Source organism: Grammomys surdaster, unplaced genomic scaffold (assembly GCF_004785775.1).
Source record: "Grammomys surdaster isolate TR1022 unplaced genomic scaffold, NIH_TR_1.0 198, whole genome shotgun sequence".
In the NCBI taxonomy this organism is placed as follows: Eukaryota; Metazoa; Chordata; class Mammalia; order Rodentia; family Muridae; genus Grammomys; species Grammomys surdaster.
The window spans coordinates 1,294,263-1,299,104 of record NW_021604643.1 but is presented as its reverse complement, the minus strand read 5'-3'; the positions used below and the strand labels follow the sequence as shown (position 1 = coordinate 1,299,104).

General features: G+C 34.3%; 1 pseudogene; it reads left to right on the top strand.

Moving 5' to 3' along the window:
- Nucleotides 1-331: 331 nt before the first annotated feature.
- LOC114623380 lies at nt 332-571 on the top strand (annotated as a pseudogene).
- Nucleotides 572-4,842: the final 4,271 nt, after the last annotated feature.

Below are 4,842 nucleotides of genomic sequence, written 5' to 3'. Positions count from 1 at the left end.
GTTAATGGTAGAGCTGGACTTCATAACTAGCTTGTACAGCAGTAGAATCCGTGCTCTAGCCTTGTCAAGTCCACTGCCTTGGAGATGTCCTCTGTCACTGTCCTTCCTGCCACCTATTCCCTGTTCATATAAACATGGTTTTAACGTCCAAAGTGGAAGCATCCCTAAACCCCATCTTCATGACTCTCAGGATTGAATAATTTTTGCTTGTGTTTGTTGAAAGGAGCTCAGTCGGTTGGCCTCATTCGAGTCGTTGCGCTGACCCTAGGCGGACGTGGAGCTCCTTACGCCCCGTTTCCTGCTCCTGTTTTCTCCTCCGCGTGCTGGCAGGATGGCCCACAAGCAGATCTACTACTCAGACAAGTACTTCGACGAACACTACGAGTACCGGCATGTCATGTTACCCAGAGAACTCTCTAAACAAGTACCCAAAACTCATTTGATGTCCGAAGAGGAGTGGAGGAGACATGGTGTCCAACAGAGTCTAGGATGGGTTCATTACATGATTCATGAGCCAGAACCGCATATTCTTCTCTTTAGAAGACCTCTTCCAAAAGAACAACAGAAATGAAGTACAGCTGCTATCATCCAATCTTTTTCAAATTTAATGTATATGTGTATATAAGGTAGTATTCAGTGAATACTTGAAAAATGTACAAACCTTTCATCCACACCCGTGCATGAGCTGTATTCTTCACAGCAACAGAGCTCAGTTAAATGCAACTGCAAGTAGGGTTAAGTTGTTAAAGATAAATTTTCTTGTAGTTTTTTCTTAATATAAATGCCTGTTTTACTTTACTTGTTTTGTTAAAATAAAGTTTGTATATTGCATTAAAAAAAAAAGAAAGGAGTTCAGTCTTTCTCTATAACACAAAAAGTTGCTCTAATCAATAAAACGCTATCACTGGAGTCAGGGACCAGCCACTTCTTCAGCTTTGCACCTATCATCTTACCACTAGTGAGGTAGTGAGGTACTGCTCTAAGCATGATGTGCTTACGTCATAGACTTGATCACATCTCTGAATTTATTTCCAACCCCTTCAGAGTCTCCAGTGTGTTTCTTCACTTGCTTTTTATTTTCTCTATCTCATTCAGTTTGTTTGCATTTTTAAAAAGATTAAACAGTTTGAAGTGTGGTAATGATTAGCCTCAAGAACTTCAGTTTTATTTCCAGAATAGAGGATTTCTCTATTTATTTCACCTCTGTCGCCAGGAGCTGGTAGTTGCTAAGGTCTTTGGAGGCGGGGGGGGGGGGTACACTACTGATGGAGATGCTGTGATTCTTGACTATCTTAGCCCCAAAGTGACATTTGTACTGGTAGATACTAATTTTTTAATGCACTTAAATGCAAGGATGAATGGGAAAACAGGAATAACATGGAAATATCTGGTGATCTTTAGTAATTTCTCCTGCTATATATAAAAATTAAAAAATTTTCATATGCAAATTACAAAGTTGGCTTTTATTCTAATTTTTAAATAAGTTAATTGCATGTTTGAGCCATTTTGTCTTTGTTCTATTGATACATAGTATAAGTAAATATAAATTGTTAAAGCATAAGTTGTAATGATATTTAATACCAATACTACAGCAATATGCTTCTATTCCTATAATGAGCATGATATCAATTTAATGATAGTGATCTTATAAGCAAATAAAATTTTGATTGATTAGTTTGTAAGATATAAAGAAAAAAATCCAATGCTTTCTCTGCATGATAGACACTTTCAATTTCAAATGGCTTTTTTCAAACTAGTAATTTTTGTCATATTAGAAAAATCAGAACTGTGAGTTGGAACTTTCTAGATGTTTAGATAGGGTAGTAGTAACAAAAAAATAAAATAAACTCTATGGGACATGATCAATGTCAAGATCAGAGCTTGCAATTTATGGTCCATAAATAGGCTATATTTGATACAAATGTTTGTTTTGTATTATTTTAAGCATTTTAAAAATGTGAGGTATTTCAGAAGAAAACATTAAGATGTATGAATCTTCAAAAATCACAATTAGCAGCATGTTTACCTACCTTAATCAAAAATTCCTGAAGTCACATTACCTCTGCAGTCTAGTGTCCGTTTTAAATTTGAGACAGGATTCATCCATCAATTTACTCGTGGTGGATGACCCTTGACCTAAGAGTCTTGGGCAGACTCTTGAGGAGCTCAGGTTGCTGTGCATTTCCAGTGTGGTCCTTGAACTTTGTTTCCTTTTTTTGTTTTTATAGTCAGTTTGTGCTTGCTTAGTGTCCTTTCCCTATTGGGAAATTAATGAGTTAACTCATCTTACAAGTTAAGAGCAAGGCTCTATTAGCTTACTGGCAAGTTACTTATAAGTCACAAGAGTCTCCTTTCTTTGATGTGTTTGTCTTTTTTCCTTCATCTAACAAGTTTAAATGCTAGAAAACCAGTGATTCTGCTTTGGAACTCGAAGTTTAAAAGCTAGATAGCTAGGGTTATATCATTCATTCTCTTTCTTCCATTGTAGTCTAGCAGCCAAAGCTTCAGAACCAACTTGATAAATCAAAGATAATAACTGCATAACTCTCAGTGTTTGACATATCTCAAACTTGATTTCAACCTTCTTTGAAATCATTTATTGTGATATTTTAACTTATTTCGTAGTATTACTTACATATTTGAAAAACACAATTGAAAGAAAACTGAATAAGATTAGGTGAAAAGTAATGACTATAGTTTTTTATGGATGTTGACAATGTGGATTTATTTTGAAAACTAATATGTAATTAATATGTATTGTATAATTAATATATATAACATGATTTTGACTAGAAATGCTTCAAGGTTTGATAAGTTCAATCTTATGATTTTTACCTTTTTATAATTTGAGCCATGAAGGATGGCACAAAGATTTTTTTCAGTATAAACTGTCATGGATTTTGTGTGTGTGTATTCTGATGGTAAATAAGTACTTAAATATATATTTGATAGTGAAAGTAAAAAGTCCAATGTGAAATGTCACAGTTCCAGAATAGCTATTCTAAATATATAGAAATATAGATTTGGGGGTCTGGTTAAAATCTATACATTGTATAATTTCATTTTATTTATTTTCAAATTCTTTACCATGGACTTTTAATATATTCAAAAAAGAATTGTTTTAAAGAAAAGTTTCCTTTGGGAGATGTATTCTATTTTTATTCTTATGAAATCTGCCTAAGAAACGAAATACTCTGTATATGTTTTCTATAAACACTATAGATTTGGGTTTATATTTAGATCTATGGTGTGCTGTGAACTTTTGTGCATAATGTGTCCAAGCTGTGGCTATACAGATGAATGGGGATAAATAGGTAGTCGAGCACATTTTTGGGGGGTGTCGGGGGAAGCTTTCATTCACCTTGCATTGCTTTGGATCCTCATAGACATCTGAGTACCTGTGTGTGCTCAGTATCGGGCTTCTTCCTTTTCACTGGAATATGTGTGCTACCTTGCTGACATCACACTCCATTGATTTATACTTGGTAAGTCTCTAAGGCACAACTCCAATACCATAGTTCTCTCCAAGATTGATCAGACACAGATTGGTCTAGATCCTTGTACTTCCCAGTGAATTTCAGAGTAAGCTGATCAATTCGACAGAAGGTTTTCTGCTGGTATTTTGCTCGGGATTCCACTGAATGTTTAGAAAGATTTGGTGACAATTCACATTCTAACATACTGAGCCTTCTCAATCTGTGGATATATTTTTATGTTGTTACACTTTAAAGTTTTCTCTCAGTAGTATGTTATAGTTTTAATTGCATAAATCCCACATGTCTTTTGCTTTGGAGAATTTTATATTTGTTCTACAATTATCAATATGATAATTTTAGTTTATTGTCCAATTTACTGTTGCTAATACATAGAGTAGAAATGTTTCTTTTCATAAATTTTATATCATAATTTGATAAGATTACTTATTAGCTTTTGAGGTTTTGAAATAGATTCTTTATCACATGTTACATTTTCACTATCTTTAAATAGAGACACTTTTCTTCTTTCTCTATAATTGTAAACCATACATCTCATTTCCTTCCTATTCTGTATAACTTCCTGTATAACTGAGTAGAGGTTGTGAGAAAGCCCTACCATGCTATCCCAGATCACATGAACAACATCCCACATTTAATGAGGAAATGCAACTGTGCTTATAGATTTTATGTAGGTGATGACAGTTTATGAAGTTGAAGAACTTTTCCTCTACTCCTAGTTCTCTTCATTTAGTTTGCTTTTTAACTGGTATTTTTGCTTTTAATTTACTATTATTTTTATTACTATTATTTTATTTATTTGCATCTCAAATGTTGCTCCTTCCTAGTCCTCCCTTGCTGAGTTCTTCCTCATATTGCCCTCCCTGGCGTATCAGGTGTCTACAAGATTAAGTGCATCCTCTCCCACTGAGGCCTGACAAGGCAGTCTTCTGTAACATATGTTGATGTTTTTATGGAGTTGCCATTCCCTTCAGTTCCTTCAGTCCTTTCCCTAACTCTTCCATAGGGGTTCCTGACCTCAGTCCAATGCTTTAGTTTGATTATTTAAAAACATAAATGGAACATGAATTTTGTCAAGTGAATTTTTTGCATTTATTACACAAGTTTTCCTCTTTTCATATATAAATATTATACATAAAATTTTCTACTTTTGAGAAGAGTTTTCTTTTATTTTTAATGAAGTGTGTATCTTTATGTGAGTATATACATCTGTATCTGTGTGCAGGTGACTATGAAGGGCAGATGTGTGTCAATTCATCTGGAGCTATAGTTAAAAGCCATTGTGGTCTATGCGACATGGATGCTGAGAAGATATCTTGGGCCTCTTCCAAGTATGTAAAAATGTGGA